Below are 27,255 nucleotides of genomic sequence, written 5' to 3' on the forward strand. Positions count from 1 at the left end.
TCCTATGAGGTTGATATAACTAGGTCCATTTTACAGAGAGTTAATTAAGCAACTCAACAAAGTCTACATAAACCAAAGATATCATAAACTAAGTTCAAACTCAGATCTTTCTCCAAAGATAAGCAGCCAGATTTTCTTCTTTAATCAGTGTCTTCTTGGATCTGAATTATGGTAATTCTCTGTCTAAGTATGGTGTACCCCTTAAATTCTGATTAGGATACAGGCATTACTGAGAGATGAATATGTTCAACTTGAGTTGAAAAATACCTATGACTATATCCTTCTGAAGCCATTGTTACCTATACCACTTCATCTATCTATCGGAAAACTGAGCTAACTGAATAGAAGAGGGACAAGCCCAGACAGTTCATTCCAAGAAGCAAAGATGAAGGCTGCATTCAGTCATTTTTCTTGAAGTATAAGTATGTAAGGTTTTCTTGAAATGAACCATTCATCAAGATAGCAATAAATAACTTTATTTCTTACTGACTTGAATGAACTATGGAGTGCTTGGTCCAACCATGTTGCTGAAACAAACTTTGGATGCCATTCTTCATTTGCTTTTCTTCCATCCTCCGTCAGTTACAAATCTCTGTGTTCCTGGGACTGTCTCACTGTCTTTTCCCGCAGATCCATCTTTCTTCCCAGTAGCAGCATCCTCTCCTTTATAATTTCAACTGAGCTTGCAAAAAGCACCAGGAAGCAGTTCAGATACACTGCCTTTTCATCAGGTGGAGAGAAAGAAAAGGACATTTTGAAGATGGTGAGATGGGGTGATGTTAACACCAAAAAGTCTATAATTAAGTGTAAGCTTTCTAAAAGGAAAAGGAGGAACCTCCGCTGTTTTCCCTTGCCCCTATTCAAAAGAAAACAAGACAGAATATGAATTGAATCAGTAAACGAGAAGGTTAGGCTCTTAGCACACATCTAGTGTGATACACTGTAAGACATTTTAATTAGTATTAATTAATTTATAAGTAAGTGTGTGAATTAAAGCAGAGACCAAGGAATCTTCTGGAGTTGCTCTGACTTAGCCCATTGTTGATGACTGATGTGTTTGAATTATGACAGTCTTTATATTAGCATATATTAATTGTATATACATGCATAAAAGTGTCATAACAAATGATATGCCTTTTACAAGCTGAGACTGTGGCTTCTTTTTCATCTCCTTGTGGCCCAGGTATGCTACATGTACACAGAAGATATGCAGGAGATCCAGCTCAACTCTTAATATTCAAATTGGAATCCAGTTAATTGTCCTTTCAAAATCTGTGACCCTTGTAGTAAATCTTTCTAACGGAAATAATAAATTTCAGTATATGGGGTTGGACAAATGGTTCAATGGTTAAGAGCACTGACTACTCTTCCAGGGGACCTTTGGTTCAATTCCCAGCACCCACATGGCAGCTCACAACTGTCTGTAATTCCAGTTCCTGGGGTCCCAACATCCATGGCAAAACACTAATTAGTACATGAAATAAAAATAAATAAATTTTAAAAAAAGCCAGGTGGTGGGTGGCGCACGCCTTGAATCCCAGCACTTGGGAGGCAGAGGCAGGCAGATCTCTCTGAGTTCAAGGCCAGCCTGGGCTACTGAGTGAGTTCCAGGAAAGGTGCAAAGCTACACAGAGAAACCCTGCCTCAAAAAAGAAAAAAAAATGAAATGAAAAAAAAACCTTTTCAGTATGTGTCCAATGCCCAGAGCTCTTCACACTCTGTACTATTTAACTACTTAACAACCTGATTGAGTTGTATGAATTAGTGGCCTGCTTCATTGAAAAAGAAGTGGATGTACAGAGAAATTAAGTATGTTCTGTGAAATCACAGAGTTAAGCACACATGAATCTATGTATGGTATTGTAACTTCACCATCCATACCCGCCTTGTCTTCTTTTCTCTTTCTATATCAGTGGTTCTCAACCTTCCTAATGCTGTGACCCTTTAACACAGTTCCCCATGTTGTGGTGATCCCCAACCATTAAAATTTTTTTGTTGATACTTTATAACTGTAATTTTTGCTGCTGATATGAATAGTAATATAAATATCTGTGTTTTCTCATGGTCTTAGGCGGCCCCTGTGAAAGGGTCTTTGACCCCCAGGTTGAAAACTACTGCTCTAGATTAATTTATTCTAGCATACATCTATGAGGCTCTTTATGTTTAGGTTGAAAACAATGAGGAGTGACTCTAATCTCTTTAGCAAAATTAAGTAAAAAAAAAATATATAAAAGATAGTGCTAAGATTAATCACAGTTTAAAAAGTATCATGTGATGGAGGGTCACAAATGTACCTTAATTGTTCTGGTAAACCCTTCATCATTTCTATTAACCTCTGTCCTTCATAAACCTCATATATTAATATTCTGAGAAATAACACAAAGGAATATTTTAAGGTAGATGTCAAAGGCTTAATGGATCAGACCATTACTATGTTATATTTTTATTCATTAGTTCAAACACTTGATCTTTTACTTTATTCTCATATTAAAGGAAAATTATAGATTTCTCTGTTAACTAGTATGAAATGTAAACATGATCTAAATGAGTTGGACCAAAAACTACTTTGAGTAGTTTAACTGTTTCCTTAACCTTAACCCTTGAGTTCCCCAAATTCTATTATAGTTATAAGAACAGAGGAATTTTTGTGGAGATATGTGTGTACACATACGTGTGTGCATATGTGTGTATGCATGTCTGCTTTTTGTGTGCTGTTCTAAATCATTTCCAAAGCCAATTAGTTTTACCTTTCTATGAAGGCTTACAATGGTCACCAATAGAGTTCCCAGAGTGATGACAGTTACCTGAGAATCTTTATAACTATGCTGATTTGGCCTGGAGAACAACTTACTCAGTACATCCATCAAGTATTCCAGAGGAGTCTGGTACCTATGTCTTTCAGTCCTCTCTTTGGAAGGAAAAATCAAAGAACTATAACATGAGTAATACTATCATCATATGATATTATGTAATACAATTTGAGATGTTCATTTCACAGAATAAAATAAAATTGTTTTCTTTGGTTGATTAAGTGTAGTCAATGATAGTTGTAATACCAGTAATTCATATGGAGCAATTTAATTTTTTTGTTGAGTATATCATTAAGTAGACTCTTTGAAAGTCTGACTAAAATACCTAACAATATAGAAAATGACAGACATCCATTCTAAAGAATGGCAAAATGTTGACTTGACTTCAACCTACTCATTAAAATGGTTATAAAATTTTCAGATATTCTTTTTAGTGAATTTTGTCTATAAGTATTAAAATTTAAATGATAGGGCACATCAGTAAAAATCTCTTTCACCAGCCGGGCAGTGGTGGCGCACGCCTTTAATCCCAGCATGCGGGAGGCAGAGCCAGGCGGATCTCTGTGAGTTCAAGGCCAGCCTGGTCTCCAAAGCGAGTTCCAGGAAAGGCGCAAAGCTACACAGAGAAACCCTGTCTCGAAATACCAAAAAAAAAAAAATCTCTTTCACCATCCCTACCTCATGACATAGTATTTTTGAGAATGTGTCCAGAAATGAATGTGCAGAAGATGTTGCTACATGAGTGTTCTCTTGTCTATATTTTGTTTTACAGTTTTCCCCCTCTAACCCGGGAGAAAAGCAAGCATTTGATATTTCTATCCTTACTTTATGACAAACAGAATTGTTGGATTTCAGTTACAGAGGACGGCCCTGACACCAAAACACCCTACCTCTGTGAGCAAAGAGGCATCTGGAGGCAGGGTCTGATGTTTAAGGGCAGTGATCTTCAGAAGCCAAGATCTTCAAGTAGAATTACACTGTTGAGGATCTTTAGAGTCTGTGTCCTGGGAAGCGGGCAATTTCGATATATTATCAGAGATCAAGGCAGGTGTGGCAGATAAAAGTAGCTATGCTTAATCTCTTAGAGTCCTATAGAAGTCTACTAAATGCTGCTCAGTTAGCTTTGAGCTGTGAACATCAATGCTGTTTCTATCTGTACTCCTGAAGAGGGGATTTACTTAACAAATAAAACAGAAATCAAATAGCGATTACACCTGGAAAAGATGGCAAGCTACAAAATAAATGAGGAATTGAAACAAGGGAGCAAAATACAGCAATAAAGGCAAAGTCTGCATCGTTGCGTGGTGGTGGGGAGTTGTGTAGCTAGAGTTTTCCTGCCTGGCCCACAGTCAAGACAAATCTCTCTCACCCGCCAGTCCCACAGCTGCTCAGACCCAACCAAATAAACACAGAGACTTATATTGGTTACAAACTGTATGGCCATGGCAGGCTTCTTGCTAACTGTTCTTACAGCTTAAATTAATCCATTTCTATAAATCTATACCTTGCCACATGGCTCGTGGCTTACCGGCATCTTCACATGGTGTTTCTCATCGTGGCGGCTGGCAGTGTCTCTGACTCAGCCTTCCACTTCCCAGCTTTATTCTCCTCCTTGTCCCACTTATACTTCCTGCCTGGCCACTGGCCAATCAGTGATTTATTTATTGACCAATCAGCAACACACTGGACATACAGACCATCCCACAGCAGAGTTGTATATGCTGTAAAGGGCAGGCTTAGAGATCGCTAGAAGAAAACAAGAAGGACAACACAGGAATTAAAATCAGCAAAGAAAAAGTTGTTGACAATCGTGAATTCATGAGAGAGAAAGTAGGACATCAAAGTCACTTTAAAAATAAGAATATCATGCAACTGTGAGCTTTCTGCACACACTTCTGTGGTCATCTTCCAAGCACTCCCACATACCTGTTTTTTTTTTTTCTAGGCTCTTTCAATGTTTTAATTCACTTAACAGTGCAATAAATATTAATTTCAGAAATAAAAGCATACATTGAAATGTTTACCTTTTTATAGTAACAGTAATAGTAAGTTAAGAACCATATAGCTAGAAAAAGTCCCTTCTTATTCGGAAAAAAAAAAAAATCCATGCCAAAAGAATTCTACCTCATCACACTCTTAAAAATGCTTTTCATTAGAAGATAGATCACACAATGAGTATGAGCATGGATAAAGTCTCATAAAATGCAATCACAGAAGAAAATGGAGCGGTGCAGACATTAGGAGAAAAGCTGGTCATACATCCAAAGTGCTATCATGTGGCAGGAGGAGAGTTCTCAGATACACAATGGCTCAAAAGATATGCCGTACTCTTCTTCAAAATATTACTGAAGACTATGTGTGTGTGCGTGTGTGTGCGCGCGTGTGTGTGTGTACACTCGCGCGTGCGCACACACACACATAAACACACACACACGCACACGCACACGCACACGCACACGCACACACACACACACCCAAGTGATGAATTGCAGCAATGATTTTCAAATTATGGTTTCTGTACTGTCAGCTAGCACCACCTGGGAACTTATTAGAAGCACAGAATTTCAAGGCCAACTCCAGAAAAACTGAATCAGAAGCTCTGGGCTGTGGGACCAGCAGTCTGTTTTAACAAGCCCCCCAGGTGATTCTCAAGCTTAAGTAAGACAGTGAATGAATTAAATTAATCAATTCAAAAATAAGAAGGCCTTTGCACAAGTGTTAATCTTTTAAATACTGATTATACACTAGATCCTACGTAATTTTTGAAAATTGGGGTTTAAAACTGAGTTGATATGACAAAAATAGTCCTAAAAGATGACCCATGAATACTGAAAAAAAAAAAACTCTAACCTCAGATTAGTTTAACAAAGAACAATTAATGAAAAAAAAAAATAACCGAAATTGGAGCTCAGACATTTCAAACTGTCCATTAAAGTAAGATGTTAGGGGTTTTTTGTTTTGTTTTTGTTGTATATTTTTGTTTTGTTTTCTGTTTTTAAAAAACAGAGTAACAGTGTAGTAATTTCTGACCTAGCACTAACTATGTAGCCCAGGCTAACCTCAAGCTTGCAGTGATCTAACTATGTAGCCCAGGCTAACCTCAAGCTTGCAGTGATCTAACTATGTAGCCCAGGCTAACCTCAAGCTTGCAGTAATCTAATCTAACTATGTAGCCCAGGCTAACCTCAAGCTTGCAGTGATCTAACTATGTAGCCCCGGCTAACCTCAAGCTTGCAGTGATCTAACTATGTAGCCCAGGCTAACCTCAAGCTTGCAGTGATCTAACTACATAGCCCAGGCTAACCTCAAGCTTGCAGTGATCCTCCTACCTCAGGCTTCTGAGTATTGCAATTACAGATATGCACTTCTGTGCTTTGACAGAATCATCTTTTAAAATGTTACTCTTCACTTAGATATTTATAAACTGCAATAGGTCTCAAGGGGCTTTTGAAGAATGTGAGGTTAATTCCTCTTGGAAGTAGTGGAAGGATAAAGGAGGACCTGGACTCTACAATGCTTTCACTTATATTCTCTAGTTGTCTCCTTGCTGTGCATCCTGCAGCTACATCATGACTGGCTCAGTAAACAGTGACTCAGTGGATGAATATTCAAAATCTAGGACCTGTAGTACACTTGGAAAGTTGTATTTAGGAATGTCACTGTAAACAGCATGGTGATCAAAAATATTGGCATGAATGTTGAGTCTTACAGACCTTAATGACTTTCTTTCCACTGAGTTTTATCTGTAAAAGGAGAGTAAGAATGCCTCCTTTGGAGAGTTTTGTGAGAATTAAACTATATTCCACATATAGAATTGGGATATATTTACATAACACTCCCTCTTTGAGTTCCACAAACAATTCTAAAATATTGCTATACAAGAAAGGTGACTATGAGGCTGGCATGCTAAAATTTAATTTTTCCAAAGTACCACATAGAATATTTGCACGAATTTCATTTATCAATCTAATATATTTTAAATTGCTGGGAAATTCTATTGAATAATACATTTGAAGAGCCAAGCATATTGACCATAAAATATTATTCCAGGAATACAAGGATGGTTGAGTTTTATGATTATTGCTAACGTAATATAATAAAATTATATCTGATATTAAATTTTTACAAGGTTAATTTTCTCAAAGTGACCTGAAGAACCTTCTAAATTGTCTTTATATTTTTAAAACAGTCCTAGACATGTAAAGTAGTTTACAAGAATAAAACATCGAAGTCCTACTTAGCAGTTTACTTTTTAAAATATAAAAGATATTTTATCCCAAGATAAATGATAAGAAATGTATACCATGAGAATTGGCATTTTATACTGTACTGGAGATTATGTCTAATATATATGTAAAAGAAGAAATACGTGTTTAAAAATTTAATAATTATTAGAGATGTTCTCATGTATTCAGGCAACACAAAATGCTATTTTCAATGTCAGACTTAAGGTAATTAACATAAAGACAGTTAGATGACTCTGATAAGGTAACTGGACCAGGCAGGAGCCAAGCTGCTTTCCCAGTCATCCCATAAATAAGGAAAATGATGCCCAGACTCAAGGTCATTGGAATTTGCTGCCCAGTGTGACTGATTCAAAAGCCTATACTTCCTGTGCAGCTAACATGCAAAATCCTGCTCTCTTGCCCACTAGGATCCACACCAGGAAACACCTTTATCCTTAATGAACAGTGTGTGGGATAGAAAGAAAACAGCACTACTGTAGCAGAGAAGAAGAACTCAATCAATTGCAAAGCAGAGTTTGCTCTTACAGCAAAAAGACCCATTCTCATATTTCCAATTGTTATATATTTTGTGTAATGATAAACTAGAATGAACTCTTTTCCTAAAATTTATGAAACTACCATTATTATTATTATTATTATTATTATTATTATTATTAGTTTTTTGAGACATAGTTTCTCTGTGTAGCCCTGGCTGTCCTGGAATTCACTCTGTAGACCAGGCTGACCTCAAACTCAGAGATTCACCTGCCTCTGCCTCCTAAGTGCTTGGATTGAAGTCATGCTGGCTGAAATTATTTTTATGTATAGAAGTGAGAACAAAGAGGAAAGAGGTACTAAATAAATCTTTTTGTCTCAATTAGAATAAAGTAGTAAAGTATAGACACAGCTAATTATTGAAATCAAATTCAGAATGATAATAATGAAAATTATGTTTCCTGGTATGAGAACAATCAGATAAATGAGCAGAAGATGGAACTCCTGAGTACTTTCTCTATCCCAATGAATATAACATGTAAAAAATATTCTCTCAAATTATATAGAACAAGATATTATATTAACAGGGTTTTTAGTGAGAGCCTATTACAAAACAAAACCTTTCTGTTAAGCAAATAAAGAGCAGCTTAGCTACTTAGAAAAAAAAGTAAATATATAATTTTAAAACCCTGAAGTTTAAAGGCTTAAATAATTACGCTAAATTAACTACTTAAAAAACAATAGACAAGTGAATATTTATTTAAATGGATAAGAGAATGTACAGAAATATTGAATGTATTCTCTGCAGGTTCTTTGAACACTTCTATGTATCAAAACCATCAGCAAAATTGACAAGTGAATGTCAAACTGTGTCCATAAGATAATAAAGCAGTTGATTCCAAGTCAAGATCTAAAACTTGTGTCTTAGGGTTGCTATTACTGTGGTGACATACCACGACCATAAGAAACTCGGAAAGGAAAGTTTTAGCTTACATATCCTGAGTCACAAACCATATGGGAAGCCAAGGCAGAAACTCAAACTGGGCAGAAACCTGGAGGCAAGAGCTGATAAAAATGCAGTGGAGGAAGGCCACTTACTGATTTGCTCCCCGTGGCTTACTCAGTCTGCTTTCTTTAGAACCCAGGACTACCAGCTCACAGGTGGTGACCCCTAACACAAAATACTGGGCTCTCCCCTATCAATTACTAAGTAGGAAAATGCCCAAGGTATTCATCTGCTATAGCCCAATCTAATGGAGGATTTTCTCAATCAGAGTTCCCTCCTTTCAGATGACTCTGTCTTGTGTTCAAGTTGATACAAAACTAGCTAGGATACTTTTCATAATAGAAGACCATGCAATAAATTAGTCACAGTGGACAAAATATTCAGTCATACTATTTGAAAATATATTAATGTTATCTTTATATTCAGTGATTTCTTTACGTCTATAATTCTATATCAAAGATATGTTTTTACTAAATATTTTAAGCCAATAGTCTAGTTTCTTAATTATTAACAATGCTGCTCATTTTTTGTGTGAGAGATATGTTTGTGTATGAATATATGCATATATGTATGAATCCTCCCCTTTGAATCTTCTTAGTCAAATTTACTCTTTATTTCTTGAGATCCTGTTTGGTTTTTTTGATGATGAGAATTTTTCTTTTAATTTATTGTTTGGGCCCTCTGTTATATTTATTTAGAAATTTTACTTTTGTTGTTGTGTTTAGGACAAGGTCTCACTGTATAGCACTGACTGGCCTGAAACCTCTTGTGTAGACCAGGCTGGCCTCAGGCTCACAGAGATACCCTGCTTCCTCTTATTATTACAGGGATTCATCAACATGCCTGATAAAAATTTCATTTTTAAATCTGTAAATTCTCTTGTTTTGTTTATTACCATTTCCCCCTCTATCTTCGCTCCTTCAGTCACTAATTTCTCTCATCTTGTGTTCTCCATTTGAAGTTATTGATTTTACAAAGAATGGGTTTTCTTTTTTTAACATATTCTGATTATTGTTTTTATTGGCTATTATATTTTAATATTCCTGTGACTGGTTTCTTTTGGATTATATCCTGATCTTTTACATGCAGAGCCTTTTCTAAATATCTCTAAAAATAGACTGTTTCTTTAGTTTCTGTATGATCTCTGTGTCCCCTGGCTCATGAATGATTTCCTTTGAGGATTTGTCTTGGTGTCTCTGGGTCATGTCAACATCTTGGACTATTCGGGGTCTTGGAACTCCCTTGGTTTAATATTAAGTGTGGAATATTGATAAGTTGATTAAAACTTCTGATTTTATGAATGAAGTTGATCAACTAGAGATTTTATTGTAAAGAGAATGAGTGATGGGCAAATGTTTTTACAAGAACTCATGGATAATTTTTCAGGTGTTTTCTCAGGGGAGAAGTAGTTTCTCAGAAGAGTCCATTATCTCTTATCATGGCCATACCTGCCATCCCATAGTAAAGAGTGGAGAGTACAGGTTAGGTTCAGCACTTAGTATGCAGATGTTGGTTTCATTTCCAACTTTTACACTTCATCTCTATCAAACTCTTGCTTTTTTAAAAAAAGTTTTTATTAAATTTATTTATTCACTTATTTCTCTGTGTATCCACATTGGAGGTCGGTGGAAGACGTGTGAGCAAGTGCCTTTCCCCACTGAGCTATCTCATTGGATACCCCCATGTTCCACAGCTCGCTCTGTTGCCTGTTCTTTAACTGCTGTCCCTTGAGTTCCGTGTAGTGGGTATCTTTAATTCATACATCTTTTCTTGTTTGTTTGTTTGTTTTTACCTTTTGTTGTTTTCTACGGGATTCAAGACACAAGTCAATCCATTATTTGGGATGCTAATTAAGAAGTAAAATTAGCCAGGTAGTGGTGGCCATGCTTTTAATCCCAGCATTCAGGAGGCAGAGCCAGGTGGATCTCCGTGAGTTCAAGGCCAGCCTGGGCTACAGAGTGAGTTCCAGGAAAGGCGTAAAGCTGCACAGAGAAATCTTGTCTCAAAAAAAAAAAAAGTAAAATTAAGGCAAGTGTGGTGGCACTCACCTTTAATCCCAACCTTCCAGAGACAGAAACAGGTAGATCCCCAAGTTTGAGGTCAGCCTGGTCTACAGAGAGGTTTAGCTCAGCCAGGGCTCTGCAGAGAAACCCTGTATCAATACATACCTCAAAAAGGACAATGAAAATAATAAATTAAATTAAATTAAAATGTAATCCTTTGAAAGCTTTTGGTGTATGAACTTTAATATCTTTGATTGATCATGCCATTTATGTTTTAAACTAAATTCTTACCACTCGTAAGTTAAAGCTCACCATCCACAACTCAATGTGTATAAATGTACTAATGTGTGTGTGTATCCGTACACAATTGCAATTGATAAATTAATAGTAACTTGCCTAATGCAAGAAAAGCTCCTGTACCAGGAATTCAGGGTTTGGATTTCTCCAGCCCTTCCTTTCATTATTGTGTAACATGAATCTTTGCTTCTGTCTTCAAAGCTGCTTTTTTTTCTCTTTGTTTCTCCATTTAGCCTCATTTGTTTCTCCTTGTTGTTCTCAGAGGAGAAGGATGGCAGGAAGTCCGTCTGGGGTCAGTAATGCCATTAGGTCCTTCAGCATAGTTGCAGTGTTGGTCTGTGGCTTCCTGACCTGAGCCCACTAGAAACCATTTCATTACTGCAGCTTAGTTATGGGTCAGCAGCTTGTCAATAACAGCTGGACTCCCTGTTTCTCCGTCTGCTCACTTTCTTGTTGTCATATTCTGAATTGTAGTGTAGTAACAGGACAAGCACATACCTTGCGATGTATAACTTTCAAACACTGGAACCTTGGAAGTTTGCCTTGTGACTAGCCGGCCACTGTTGACTTCCCTGCTACCCTGTGACTGTACTGAAGCCCTTGAGTATGAGAGCTGTCTAGCATCTCTGAGAAGCACAACCTGTTGTCTTCAGAAGCGACAACATTTTTAAATGAGGAAAATGCTGAGCCCCAATCAAAGAACATCTTTTTTATCTTTGTATTTTTGAACAGATTGAATCGTGAAGTAAGTGATGGCAAACTCTTACATGGCACATTAGTCACAGTTTGTCACATAAAGCAAGTGAGGTGATCATACACTAAACACATAAACAGTGCTGTCAATGTGTTTGAAAGGGCCAGTGATGGCAGTGTGCTCAGGGCCAGCACTGAGCATGTGCAAAGTGAAGCAGGGTGGACAAGAAGCAAAGTGATTGACAGTGTGGTTGGAGAGGTGACCCAATGCTGTGCAGCTTACGTGTGAACTGAGGGTTGTATTCTAATTTTTAAAATAACAATCTTATCTGACTTCTATTGTTAATAAACACTCACATGGCTATTGTGTGACACAGACTGTAGGGTCAATAACTTAGGTAAGGAAGCTATTTTGAAGGCTAGCTTGGGAATCCAAGCAAGACAGGATGGTGCCTCAGACCAGTGTGAAAGCCATAGAGACACTAGAGAGCTGAGTACATTATGGGGAAAGAGAGGAAGAGCAAGGGATTTATAGGTGACTCCATCACTTTAGGCCAAGCATCTGTGTGAGTGATGGTGACATTTTTAGTAACGATGGAGAGCAGCTGTCTGGAAAGAAAATAAAAGATGCTCAAAAGTTCATTTGGGGATGTACTTGCACTTGAGATGTCAGATTACTAAGTGAGAGAGTATAGTAATTAGTTGAATCTTGAAGTCTGTAGCTGAGAAAGGAAAAGTTGAATTCAGACATTGCCCATCCCTAGTATTAGCAAGGTACACTGATGTCACGGAGCCTGTGGAGATGGACTTGAATCTCACACAGATAAAGAAAGAAAATGTCCAAGAACAATTTCAATATTTTCTGATGAAGAGCCAGGCACTGTGGCTCAAACCTATAAACTCATTATTCAGGAGCCTGAGGCAGGAATATTGGTGTCAGGCCAGCCTGGTATGCATAGTGAGTCAGTGAGTTAGCCTTTATAGGATACAGAATGATTATGTGTTTCACAAAATGAAATATGAAGAAAAAAACCTGGAAGATCCATAGAGGAAAGCTGAGGTAGGAAGGCTGAGAGGGCAAGTTCCATGTGATGGCCATTCATGTGTCTGTGTGCTGAGAAGAGAGAAGCTCCTTGGGGACAGAGGTTAAGAAAGGACTTTTAAAGAAGCAGCTGTTGTCATTAATATGTCTTCAAGATTTTAGGCTTACAAATATTTTGTAAAGTTCTGTTCACATGTATTAGTCAGCTTCCTGCCACTGTGATTAAAAATACTCAGGCAAACAGCTTGCAAGGAGTAAGGATTTATTTGACTGATTGTTTTAGATATTTTAGTCCATGGTCACTTAGTACTGGGCCACGATGAGTCAGAACAATATGGAAGGGAGTGTGATGGAACAAAACTATTTATCTCACAGCAGTCAGGAAAATATAGGAAGAATGCAGTGAGTCCAGGGACAAGTGTGCCCTACCGGGTTATATTCCAGTGACTGACCCTTTTCCTCAGACTAGGCTCTACTGCTTCCAGGGCTTCCCTCACTTCTCAGTAGCCCCCTTCAGCTATGAGTTTATCAGTGAATGAGGTTAGAACCCCTGCAATCTAATCACCTTCCAAACACCTCATGTCTGAACACCTCCTTACTGGGGGCCATGTTTTCAAATCACATGCTTGCAGACACAATTTTGGGTCTAAAACATACCACTATGCTTCCTCAAAATCAAATCTTTCTGCCTTTAAGAGATGTACATTCTTGTAGGGACAACAAAATAACGTGATCACCGAACTCCTGTAACAATTGAAATTTCTAATACCACCTTCACATCCTCACCATGATCCATAGCGAATGTTTTAACTATTATGACCAGGGCTTCTACATGAGAAAGATAAACTGAACAGCTTTTCTCAGCAGCAATAGATTAAGCTTCAAAACCAGGAGTAGGCGCCTCCTGAATCCTAGTTTCCTAATCTTAGTCCATCACCCACAGCCACAAAAAAGAAAAAAAAAGTGGGAAATGCCACGTGCACACAAAAAAGCCTTTTATAGAAAGTCCCGTATGGAGGGCTGGAGAGGTGGCTCAGTGGTTAAGAATACTATGTGTACCTGTAGAGGAGTGGAGTTGGGCTCTCAGCATCATACAAAGTTGACTTCTCACTTTCCTATTAGGCAAGGCTTTGTGGGTGAAGTAACCATTCAATCAGATCTTGAAGAATGAACAATTCCTATACACAGTGGTGTTCAGTGGCCTGGAGGACTTGGCTCCAGTTTTTGTCATTCTCTGCAGTTACCCTAGGCTGTGTATCACGTGCTGACATATTTGTTCCAATATATAATGCCAAAATCTCTCTCTCTCTCTCTCTCTCTCTCTCTCTCTCTCTCTCTCTCTCTCTCTCTCTCTCTCTCTCTCTCTGTGTGTGTGTGTGTGTGTGTGTGTGTGTGTGTGTGTGTGTGTGTGTGTTTTAACCTACACATGTGCTGCTCCCTTGAATGACTGAAGTACCTTCCTATGTATCCTTCAAATCCCAGTCCAGCATTTTCTTGCAGTGCCTAAACCACTTGGGAAGTCCCTCCCACTGAGTCCATGTATCCTTTCTAAAGAGTTTCCATCCCCATCTGTTTCCAGTGTCTTGTCTGTCTTCCTTAGACAACTTCTGGATAGCAGGCACTTTCCTCCCACATTTGGTACCTACTTCCACACTCCAGGGTGCAGAGGTCGTCGGCACTGGTCACTCCTCAACCCCATGGTATGACTTTTATAGGAATGGCACACAGACAAAGCTTGGTGGACTTTCCTTTGTTATTGCTGTTATTATATATATATATAAATGAATGTATATACACACATTTTGTCTAACTTTGTTCCAAATGCTCCATGCTTGCACATTTGCATCTGAGCTCATGTGTGTGTTTCGCTTATTTTTTTTTCTTTTTAAAATATAAGCTTCTAGAGTAAAGACTGCTGTTGTAACTTTCTGGTTTATAAAATCTACTATGAGCTCAGTAGACACAGGAAATAATTCCAGGCTGTGAGTGGTAATTTAGAGTCATGCGCTTCGTTCAACAGTAAATGTTTTCTCCAAGTTGACTCCTTAAACTCAACAAGGAAATTGAACAAATGGCTTGTGAACTTCGCATAATAGATAATTTTCAGGAAACATTGCTTTATCCTTGAAAAATTATTACTAAATAATTTTTGTTCTTGAATTGTATACATACCAAGAAATTTGGGGGCTTCAGGGTTTCAACAAATGCAAATAACTTATCAGACAAGCGAGACACTTGCATTTTAATACGTGTGAATTCATGCAAGAAAGAGAAGGGGATGGAGAAAGCTGCATGAATGTCTTACAAAAAAGCAATAAACATACCAGTCCCCAAGGAAAACTGGGGCAATAATTTAATCATATATTAGCAATATCTATATTCCTAGATAAATGCAGAAGGCTTCAGGGTATAAATAGCTTGCTGCCTTCCCTCGCCCTTTACTATACCTTTTTAACATCCTTGTCGGGCAAGCACACAACAGCCAAGATTTGTACGTTAAAGGCTTAACTGCCATTTCACAGTGTGTATGAAAATAGGTGTACATTTCCAAGTGATGGCTTGTGCGAGGGATTCCTTTCACATATTGCAGAACGTCAGTACTGTTCTCCAGCATCCTTTGTACAACCCTACGTTGATTATGAGTACCACCCCCCAAAGTTTCACAGTCAGAAATCCTAAGTTTTAACTTGACCTTGTTAAACTCCCTGAATACCTTAGAAAGTCATTGCTTCTAAAAGTAATCTTTTGCTGGAGACTTTGCAAATTTGGCTTAAAACAGATTCCTTCTAAAATTTGTGTGAAGATCTTATAAAACAGATACATCTGGAAGTTGGTTTTGCTGGAACTATTTAGTAGTTATTTTAGAGAGCACCTCATATTGCTATCTCCTCTTGAATTTGGGATTCCCCTGATTTTAAAAACAAAACAAAACAAAAAACCAAACAGCAAAAACACATCTCTTATTCTCACAGATAACTCCATGGTTGCAGGTTATGGACATTGATTTCAAGTCAACGATAATTTTATTTTTCTTTTACATTTATTTATTTGTTGAGTGGGGGATAATCTGCAGGAATCTGTTTTCTTCCTTCCACCATATGGATTCCTGAGACTGAACTTGGATCCTTAGGCTTGGAAGCAAACACCCTTACCTACTAAGCTGTCTGGCCAGCCCTCAAATATAATTTTACAACTAACTGCTACTCTCCTCTCAAACAGGGGAGAAAGACCCCTGTTTATTTTTTGTTATTTATATTTTATTTATATTTATATTTTGTTATTTATATTTTATTTTATTTATATTTTGTTATTTAAAGTCCAATGATAGGTCACATGTCACCTCTTTGTTTTCAGAGACTTCCTTCAACAGAAAGTTCAAGGTATGGACTGCCAAACATTCTAAAGAAACCGTTTCTATAAGTTAGGTTAAAGGACACAAAATCACTTGTACTGTTACATCTTTTCTTCAGTTAAAAAAAAAAGAAAAAAATATGGTGAAATATTGAAATGGATGAGGATCTTGTCCTTAATCTACTCAAAGATTAACCTTTAAAACAGCCTTGCTTTGCAACCTATTTGTTCTTATTCGAAGTTCAATTGTGTTCTGCACCATGGAAAGTTTTATGATTGAACGTGTGTAATTATAGTACATAAGGCTTAAAAATAACTCAAGGGATTGAACAAAGTTTTCCAGTAGTTAATCATTAATGAAGATCTTGAATCTGTACTTTAAATACAGACAAAACTCAGTATAATGATCTCATTAGCGCCTTACTGAGGTTATCTATTTCAGTATTTGTCAGGAGAATTCAGATGGAAATAAACTCCTTAACATATCTAAGAGAGATTCTTGATCAAGTACTCAGTTAAAAGATGTACCCAGGCTGATTAATTGTTGTGTAAATAGAGCTTTAAACCGGAGGCAACAGAATCTGCTTCTAGCTAAAGGTAGCTCATTCTATAAACAAGCTTCCCTACCTCTGCAGAGGGCCTTAGTTCAATTTGTTTTTTATTCGTTTGGCTTTCACATCCTCTTAAAATGCAGACCTTGCGGGGAGGTGGGGCAGGAAATGAACAGAACCATGAGGGGGGTTTTTCTAGAAATTTGACTAAGTGTCAAATGGATTGGAGACCTTTCGCAAGTGTTCAAAACTTTCATTAGCTGAGTTCCTAAATTTTAGTAGTGGGTTCTCTGTAAGTGTTGGAGATTGAATGCAGGGACAGATATTGAGCAGAGAACATACATCTCCTTGACTCAGAAGACTTGACAAGGGTAAGAGTTTCAGAGAAAACTTACTTGACTAACTTCCTTTTCAACTTTCAGGCCAATAGGATGCAGCCCTTGAGGACTTGCAGATGTTCCTCTTTGTCCCTTTGCTTTGGCTTCCCGTTAGCAGATGAATTCCCGGTGTCCATACAACATGTCTTAATTGACACAGACATTTGTCTTCTCAGCCCCACCTGAAGGGGGCAGTTGTTTGTATGCTAAATACGTTAGGATCCTTTTCTCAGCACTAAATTGATCTGCTTTGTATTTCTAAGGAGAACTGTGAATGAACAGTCTTAACCGATGGATAGGAAAAGATAATACATGTCCATTTTAATTGGACATTTCTAAATATCTGTGACATTGTCAAAATTAAAATTAAGAAATGAGGAATGCAGCACTTGGGTCAGACTGTCAAGAAGGCAGAGCTGGGGATTGGAAGAGGTTGGAGAGGAAGGATTGCAGGCTCTAGAGACTCTACTGAAGGTCATAGTGCCCTTCAATCCATACTGGTTTCAAGGTTTCCTTTAGAAAGACCAAAGTTGTTTTTAAATCTAGAATCCTGATAGGAAACTGATTTTTTTTGTTTGTTTGTTTTTCAAGATAGGGTTTCTCTGTGTAGTTTTGGTGCCTGTCCTGGATCTCGCTCTGTAGACCAGGCTGGCCTCGAACTCACAGAGATCTGCCTGGCTGTGCCTCCCAAGTGCTGGGATTAAAGGCATACGCCACCACCATCTGGTCCAGGAGGTTGGTTTGTGATTCTGTGGCCTTCCTGTCTACTTTTCTTCCTTCCTTTCTTCTTGTAGGAAATATTGAGCCACAGTTAGGTATAACGGACAGGCCTAAAATGCCAGCTTTTAAGAGATGAGGCAGCAGGATCAGGATTTCAAGATTACCTTCATCTATCTATATAGAAAGTTTGAGTTGAACCTGGTTTACTTGAGACCCTGTCACAAACAAAGAAACGAGTTCCTACAATCCTCCCAGCACTCTACTGAAGTATAGGTCTCAGGCTCTCATGTTGCTTAGAATCCAATAAGGAAATAACTTACAAATACAGAAGTTGAACACAATGGGGCTAAATGATATGACAAAACTGTCCACAAGATGAGCATCTTTCTTCACTCTTTGGATATAATTTTCAGAGAGTTATTTGTCTGTACACTGTTGTGTATATAGGTCCCAGGCTTCAAGTCTCACAGATTGCATGTCAGGCAGTGGTAGGATAAGCACAAATACACCCTGTTTCTAATATAAGGAAAGCCTCTCTTTTCTAGTCAAAAGACTGAAAAAGAAAGTTTTCAGTCAGCTTGAATGAATATATTTTTATGAATATGAATAAAATTTCAATTATCTGTTAATAATATTTAATAGCATAATTTCCTTATGCATGCATATATAAAATTTCATTGTGTATATAATTAGGAAATAACCTCTTCCTATATTTATTTTGGGAAAAAATTCTATTTGTACAATATTGATAACAGTGATTTCTCACCAACTTACCTACCTTTTTAGTTCCCTAATACAATTTTTCCAAAAATATTTTTACTCCATCAACATTATTAGGGATATAGTGCTTCTTAAATCACAAATGATTTTGTTACTGAAAACTCTATATCAAGTTAAAAATACTAATGTAAAAATATGTATTTTCTTTATCCTATAAGAATATGCTCACAGTGTTAACAAATTTTAAGTCAGTTTTATTCTAATATCTTTTCAATTTGAATCCATTATCTACTCTTCAGGAATAATATTTAAATCCATTTTAGCTTTATTTATTTCTCTCTTTATTTTAGATAAATCCATCAGATAGCAACAGAAATATAGAAAATGTCACATCGAGTAGTTTATTTTACAAATAGGCTTACTGAGAAAGTACCATATTATCATCAGACTCTGGAACATCTGAAATGTAAGGTGATTCTTTTTTTTCGGAGAAGGAGATTTAACACCTAAATCTCATCATGAATGTGAATATTTATGGAATAATTCACTCAAAAGATAATGAAGCCTGTGCACTGACTGTCAGTCTCCACCCTCCATTCATGAGCTGAAGCCATAACCCCCAAGGTTAACTATATTTGAATATAACAGCCTGTGAGGAGGCAGTAATGGTCATATGACGTGATGAGGGTGGCACTTCAGCTCTAGAGCTAATGATCTTAGAAGTGACACTAAACCTCTTCCTTTCTACTTTGTACGTACAGAGTAGCCACCTGTCAAACAGGAAGAGAGCATTCATCAGAGGCCTAGTCAGCTGGCACCTTGATCTGGTTTCTAGATCAATTGAGCAATTTCCCCCTGTTCTGTGGGTCAGATTCCCAGCATGGAAATAACAGGCTTGAGTATCCACCAACCAGTTATTGGTTATTTGGAAATTGTTGGCAACAAATTTACCCAAGCAGCTACCTGTTTTCCAACGTCAAATTCATGCCTAGTTCTAGTCTTCACTCCACTTCGTGATTGCTTATGATAGTATCCAATCTGCCATTGATTCTCAGCACTTTCAAGTTAACCGTAATAATCCAAGCTTTCACTCCCGTTTCCCTTTCCAGTGCAATCCTGAATATAGAGCAGAGTGCAAGGCCATGACAGGGATGCCACAGCGGTTGGACTCATGCTTAGATGAGTGTACATGGCACTGTTAGTTTGGAAATGATGTTCTCTCTTCCACTTGTTGCCTACATCAGAACAGTTTCCTGCTAACCACCAGGGTAGTTTGACTTCTGGTTTAGTATGCATTAGTACGAGCATCCAGGGACAGATTTTTGAGTTGAGCACATCTGAGAGATTAATTAGTTCAGTTGATCCAGACTTCCTCATCTCCATACTCTGTGACATGAATTTCTATTGTTTAACCCACTGTTCTAGAGAATTTTTTTTCTTCCGGCAACCAGAACTGACTAATATGGTAAAGGAGTGTACGTTGGGAGCAACAATAGTAAATAGGGAACTGTTGTCAAATGGTGTACATTGGGAGCATCAATAGTAAATCGGGAACTGTTGTCAAATGGTGTACGGGTAGGCACAGCCTAAGTGCTCCTCCTTTCTCTGCATAGGTTAAATATATCAAGTTAACAGAAATTCTAAGCATCTCTGCCTTATGAAGTTTGGACAGTACAAGAGATCTAGACACCAAGACTACCACTAAGTAATATCACAGCCGCCCAAAGCAAGATAGTTGTACATTATAATATCTCAGAGTCAATGTGTCTAAGATACCAGCTTATTAACAAAGATGTTTCTGTTATTCTGCTAATATGTTAATATTTTGTGTGAAAAATAGAGAAATACATAAAAATGATCAAAGTAACCACTAATCCCATCACTCAGATCTAATTATTATTAATTTGTATGAATATATATACATATACATATATACATATATATAGGCACACACTGGCAATATATATTTTATTATCATTGAAAACATAAGGCATGTATTATTATAATCTCATTTGTTTTCACATAAAATTTTTGTAGTAAGCCAGGCTTAGTAGTGCATGCCTGTAATTCCAGCACAGGGGAGTGTAGCTGAAAGTTTTCCTATGTACCGCCCAATCTGCAGCTGCCCAGACCCAAGTAAACACTTAGAAGATTATTTTAATTAAAACTGCTCAGCCATTAGCTCAGGTCTACCACTGACTAACTCTTACATTTAAACTCAGCCCATTTCTGTTAATCTATATGTTGCCACATGTTCCATGTCTTTACCTGTGTGCCATTACATGCTGCTTCTGGACAGCAGGCTGGCATCTCCTCACTGAGCCTTTCTCTTCCCAGAATTCTCCTTGTCTGCTTATCCCACCTATACTTCCCGCCTGGCTACTGGTCAGTCAGCGTTTTATTAAACCAGTGTACAAAAGCATTATTCCACAGCATTTCCACTTTTCTATTTAATTAGAAAGGAAAGTTTTAACTTTAACATAGTAAAATTATATATAACAAAACAGTTATCAAGCAAGAATTATAGTTACAATATCTAGTCTATTTATGTTTGGCAAATTCAAAGAAAATATTCTATTTATCCCATATTTGTGAGTCTAAGGTTTCATATCTAACTCATCTTTTATAATAATTAAGGAAAATAACCATCTAGTCTTCAACTACATCAAAGACCTCGGAAGGATATAATATTACCTAAGTAAACAGAAAGAGCATTGTAAGCAACTTCCAAAAATCTAGAATGATAGAGACAATTGGCTGCCTGGATAGTCACCTAAAGTTCTTCTGCAATGTTGGGGCATCCATTTTCAGCCTATAGGCCTAGAGTCTCTCAGTCAGGGGAGGATGAAGCAGGAGGATTGCTGTAAGTTTAAAACCAGCCTGGGAGACATAGTAAAAACCAGGTCATCCAGACCTATACAGCTACACTGTCTCAAAATAAATGAGCAAATAATTGTGGCATAGGCCCTTAGTCACGCCATTAAAATCTGGTGTGTCAGACACATTGACTCTGAGACATTGCTGGTAGTCTTGGTGTCTAGATGTCTTGCATCCTAGAAAGTGCTGACCAGCTCCTGTGCTAATTAAGCCACTCCCTCTGGAGATAGTGGCCCTGATCTAGAGCTTTCATGACCTAAGCGTCTCTTAACGGTTTCTTCTCCATATATCATTCCAATGGCAGCTCAACTTTCACATTAAATTTGTAGAAAACAAGTATTCAAATTACCCCAGAGACTAATCATGGTATTTCCCACAGAATCTTGACTTATGGTAGGTGTGATTGTTAATTTTTGTCAAATTGACAGGACCTAGACTCACCAAAGAGACAAGCCTCTGGGTATGCCTTTGAGGGTTGTCTTGATCAGGTTAATAGTGATGGGAAGGATCACCCTAAATGTTAGCATCACCATTGTATGGGCTGGGGTCCTGGAGTGCATGACAAGGAGAAAGCTGGCTGAACTTCCTCACTGTGGATGCAGTGCGATCAGCAGCCTCAAGCTCCTGCCACTGTGCCTTTCCCCACCATAATGAATAGCACACTGGAACCATAAGGCAAATGAATCCTTCCATCCTTATGTTTCTTTGATCAGGTATTTGTCACAGCAACAAGACAAACACAATAAGACGTGTTACATCTGGATGCTAAAATGATTCTCATTCAGTGATCCTTCCATTAATCATATTTATGAATGAGCCACATGCTCAATACTGTTCTTAACTGAACATGAAGCAATGAGTATGACAGGAAGCAGAGAACACTTGATGAGGAGAATAAACAGGATAATCTCAGCTACTTCAACAGCTGTGAAAACAACAAACCCAAGTGCTAGAATTTAGTAGAAAAAAGGAAGGCTATTTACATCGGGGCTTGATGTAAGTGCCGCAGACATGGCATTTGAGCAGCAATACACAGGATGAGGAGTGATAGTCATTCAGTTTTGTGGATATTTAGAACACCAATTAGAGGGTAGAGACACACAAAGGACATAGCCCTGAGTTTAGGTATTTCAGAAAAGCAAATAAATACCAGGGAGGCTGAAATGTGATGGACAAGAACAAGAATAATAGGATGTAATTTCCAATTAGGATTCCCAGCATCCAGTACTGGTAACATCTGAAGAGAAAATGATCATTAAAAAGCATGAGCTCTCCATTTTTATTTCTTGAGTGAGAATTGATTTTTTTTAAGGCAAGACAAAAATATAAATGAAAAGCATATCTTTCCCACAACTAGACTTTTGTCACAAGAAACTAGAAGTTCATTTCTTGTTTGTTTCACCTTGATTAAGACATTTCTTGTATGTTGATAAAAAAGTAGGATTGTAATGACCAGACCCAGGTTTAAGTCCTGATTTAAAAGTAAATTTGGTGTGAGGTATCGGATTGTGCACACTTGACCACCTGAGTGCCATTTCTCATCTATTCTGTAGTAGTGAAAGTCTCTTACCATTGAAGGAAGTTTAAGTCATGTGCTGTGATGGAAGTATTTGTCACTGCTCATTGTTCCAGAGGGAACCAAAGAGCGGTTCTACACAATTGCCCTCACTTAGCAATGTGTGTATGGTAAAAGGACTAGCATTGTTTCAGTAAATCATTCTTGTTATTAACTCAGAAATATATCAACTTTGAGAAGAGAAATCTGCTGTTGAAGTATTAAAATCCAGCTGGACCTGATGTTGCATGCCTATAACCCCACCCACTCAGGACAGCTGAGGCAGGAGCATGACTATAACCCCATCCACTCAGAATGCTTAGGCAGGAGTATGCCTATAATCCCAACTACTCAGGATGCTGAGGCAGGAGTATGCCTATAACCCTATCCACACAGGATGCTGAGGCAGGGGGTCTGATGCCCAAGCCCATCCTGGACTTGCAGTGATTTCAAGTCCAACTTGTGTTACTTAGTGAATCCTGGTTCTAAATTAAAAATATGAAGAAAATAAAAATATTAAGATAGATGGCAACATACTCAGTGGCAGAGTACTGGTACAACATTTATAAGGTCTCAGGTATAATCTTCATTACAACAACAAAAAAAATCCAAGTGTTAAAATTACTATTAACAACTAGGGTTGTCATTTTTAATAGACAGCCTCACACCAGACAATCCCCCTTCTTTGTATCTTACAATCAATCATTTTGCACCGTCTTCTATGATGTCCCAAGAGCCTTCAGTGCAGGAATTCTCTTGTAGCCATATCAATCAGGGATGGGCACCCCAGGATAAATTGTTCTCTATATTTTGACCAGTTGTGTTTTTTTTTTTTTCTATGATGGTCTCTGTTGTAAAGAGAAGCTTTTTGGTAAGTGGTAAGAGCTGCAATGTGGCTGCCCATCAAAAGCAGAACAAAGACAATACCAATAGACATGCTAACATGTCAGGGGAAATCTCATAGGCCTCACCCCTTCACACAGAACTACAGGCAAAAAACAAAAGCTGAGAGATAGAAAACTAATTTCTAGGGGATAAGGCCCCCAATTAGTGATACAACGCCAAATTGTCATTCCTGAAATCATGTGTGTACAAGCAACACTAAACAGACTCTGCAGGTCGTATTTATATAACTAGGCACTTATATGTATGAAGTGTGTGTGTGTGTGTGTGTGCATGAAACAACAATCACAGAAAAAGAGGTCACGAATTTGATTATAGGGAGGTGTGTGAGAGGGTGGAGGGGAGGAGGGAAAGGTTTGAGAGAGGAGAGCTAAGAGGAAACGTTGTAATTATATTTTAACTAAACAAACAAACTAAAACAGAAAACTTAGGATGGCCCATCAGAGCAAAGCAAAAGAAGCTAGAACATGATCCGATTCTTCCTGCTGCTTCAACCCGATGGATTCCAATTAATGCAGCTTTGCTCTGCTTTCACTTTTGGATGTGAGTTTGAATTAAATAGTCACGGATCACATCAATGTCATTTGTAACTACATTAGAACATAACATATGTAACAATTTGATCTCCAAATCATGGAGGTAACTTTTCAATCATCTGAGTTACGTTTAACATGTCCTGTTTTTATTTACTATAATAAAGCTTCATCTTAATCAATTTTATAGATTATTTTTAGCAGGCTCAAAAAATGAAAGTAAAGATTTCCTGTCTATATCTGCTGTACCAGAAGTGTCATGTGTCAAAGGCAAGTGCACAACAGAAAACAGCATACACACACACACACACACACACACACACACACACACACACACACACATACACACACACATTCTGTTCATTCCATGTTTTGTTATAAATCACCATAGAGGGAATCAGGTTTTAGCATAAGATTGATCCTCATTGTATTTTCTTAAATGCAATCGCTTTAATGATTCAACACTTTAAACAATAAAAAATAATAGCTATAAAAGCTTTAAACCCTCTCAGCATCACTGTGGCATAAGACTCTTTAAATTGCAAACTATTTGTTTTTAGGTTTGTAGGAATCATTACCCACCATCTCATCTGTATTACACTTGTTTCTGAGTTCAGATTAACATTCTCCTTGAGCTTTTCTTTGTATTGTAATCATAGTGGGGGGAAATTGTATTTCAAACCTCAGATAAAAGCCTTAAAGTGATTTCATGTGACAGAATTTTATCTGGGTTTCAAAAACCCTAATAATGGCATCGATAATTCTTCTATGCAATTTCTCTCTTTCTTGTTACTATAGGAGTATGGAAAACACGTTTCTGGCATAAAATGCTGAAAGGGAAAAAAAATCTGTTCTCTAATCTGAGTATTAGGAAAAAGATCACAAATCCTGCTATAGTATTGCGTATTTAAGCTAGTCCTGTGAAGGCCTCTGACATGCCCCCTGGGAGCTAAATATTGACAAGCATGCTTTGCCAATCAAGATCAAGCTTGTTGAATTAACAGAGCTCAAGTCTTGCACTGACACTATTACCCAAGATTGAGAACTCTTATCTTACCCCATTTGCTTTGCCTTTCCCTCTGATACTGTACACTTGAATCGGAGCTTTGCAGTGGATCTTAAATGCTATGGCTGTGGATTAATTTGGCTTGAGAATGTATCAGTCCTTCTCATGTTCACAGTGAACATTATAAATAAAGTAAAACACACATTGTTTTCTCTCCCAGCACGGATCTAGAAGGAAAATGGCTAAATCAGGCATTATCTCCTTTATCAGAAAATGTCATATATAATTTCCATTTCCCTAAAGAAAAAAGGATGATCGTATCCTGTATAAATCTTCCAGAAGAGATAAATGTACCCCAAATTGCTCGTTCTTTGGAGGATTCCATCAAAAGCTAAGACAAAATATGAATCACAAATGATTAATTTACTTTTCATTATAACTCTAAACACTCAAATGGTCCACCTTCCAATAGAATAGCATTTCTAAAGCTAAAATGTAATTTCCCTCAAAGTCTGGAAGAAACTGTAGTGATTTTCAGTTGTTTTGGAATTTCAAAATGGATTTTATTAATCTTTCAGCCTGAAGATGATGAAGCTGAAGATATAATCTAACCTTTATTCGGGGCTTATGATGCTCTGCGAAGCATTCTCAATACTGTTTCTTCTTTAACTCTTTGAGATGGACGTTTTCCTTGGCCTCATCTCATGTGAGAGGAAATGGTGACCCAAAGGCTTAGAAGCTTGTCTGACTATGCCCAGGGTTTTGTACAGCTGACCCTCTTTATACTTCCGGTAAAGAGAACTGCAATCAACATGCTGACATTTCTCCTTCCCTTAGGAGTTCATATAAAAGCAGTCAGGGAGGCATTGCTCATTCAAAATATTCTTGCTTCTTTTAAAACAAAACAAAAAGGAACATGATGGTTTAAGTTGATTGAGTAATTAGCCCTAGAGGTTGGAATACTTAGTTCTGCTCTTAAAAGATAAGAAGAAGAGGAAGAGGAAAGAAAAAAAGAAGGTCAAGCAGTGAAAATAGAAAGAGAAATGACAAAAAGTTGTTAACACAGATGGTATCCCCTTCAGAAGCTGCAGTTGTTCCATGATGCTGGCATTATTGGGCAGCAACTGCGTGAAGGATGCAAAGGACGAACTGAGTTTAAATGTCAGAAACACGCTTACCAGCTGATGACCTGGACCTGTCCAGTGAATTGAAGATAATACCAAAAATCAGATTCACAGAGCTGCTAGGAGGGATCAGTTAGGTACTGGATGCCAAATGGCTGGCCTGGCCCCGGTTCTCAGTTCTGAGAACATGCTTTTATCTTCTAAGGACGCTCACACCCTTTTCTGTCATCAGAAAGGCTGCTGGAACGACTCTCTCCAGTTATTCTCTTTAAATAGGATAGCTCTTTGGCACAATTTCTCTTCTAATTTTCCTTCTTGGCAAGTTAGGAGAGAGACACAAATTGGCCCTTTACATGCATACTCTTCTTTTCATCCATTTCTCAAAGAAGATTGTCATATCTCTATCTCTATTAGCAACTGTTGTTTGGCACCTAATTGCAAAATATGTGCGCAGTGGCATTTCTAAAATACTTTTGAATGGGTGTGATTTCCAGTGTATAAATGTAGACAAAAAGAGTAGTCATGACGACAGCATGCTGTAAAGTTGAAACTCCATGTCACAGTGCCCAGCATGTCTAAGCATGCATTCACTCCTCTCCTCTTCTCTCTTTTCTCCTTTCTATTGAAATCCCTCTCAGAATCTACTTTAACAGAAGACCAAGCATTTCACCAATAGCTTGTTGGTCAAACTTGTTAGTCATTCAAGACTTAACATTGCCTCAACCAAGCAGCTATCTGTACCCCGACGTCTAAATCCGTGACCATTGTACAAACTCTGCTCAAGGTAAAAAGCTACCTCATTGATCCATGAAAAGAAGAACAGTGTCTCTGTCATCACCTCCATCCTTCTTTCAAAATACTTGTGATATCCTAAATGCCTGCGGTTCACCCACCTGACTTTGTGCCTTTGATGGTCACACATTCAAGTACCTCCAGGAAATCACTTCCTCCCTGAATTCTCAAGCT

At 37.8% G+C, this 27,255-nt stretch overlaps 1 protein-coding gene and 1 long non-coding RNA gene across 3 annotated transcripts in view; one reads left to right on the plus strand and one right to left on the minus strand.

Annotated features, from left to right (window-relative positions):
• LOC128105379 (uncharacterized) lies at nucleotides 1-26,592 on the minus strand. Its single transcript, XR_008216319.1, has 4 exons — nucleotides 26,344-26,592; nucleotides 4,339-4,556; nucleotides 3,701-3,814; nucleotides 1-720 (listed from the first exon to the last, which is right to left on the minus strand). It is a non-coding gene; the product is annotated as an uncharacterized LOC128105379 (long non-coding RNA).
• Nucleotides 1-27,255, plus strand: part of Dpyd (dihydropyrimidine dehydrogenase) — an 849,077-nt gene that overhangs the window by 642,361 nt on the left and 179,461 nt on the right. The gene's annotated exons all lie outside the window — the stretch shown is intronic.

This window comes from Peromyscus californicus, unplaced genomic scaffold (genome assembly GCF_007827085.1).
Source record: "Peromyscus californicus insignis strain IS unplaced genomic scaffold, ASM782708v3 Scaffold_9__1_contigs__length_137607984, whole genome shotgun sequence".
Lineage (NCBI taxonomy): Eukaryota > Metazoa > Chordata > Mammalia > Rodentia > Cricetidae > Peromyscus > Peromyscus californicus.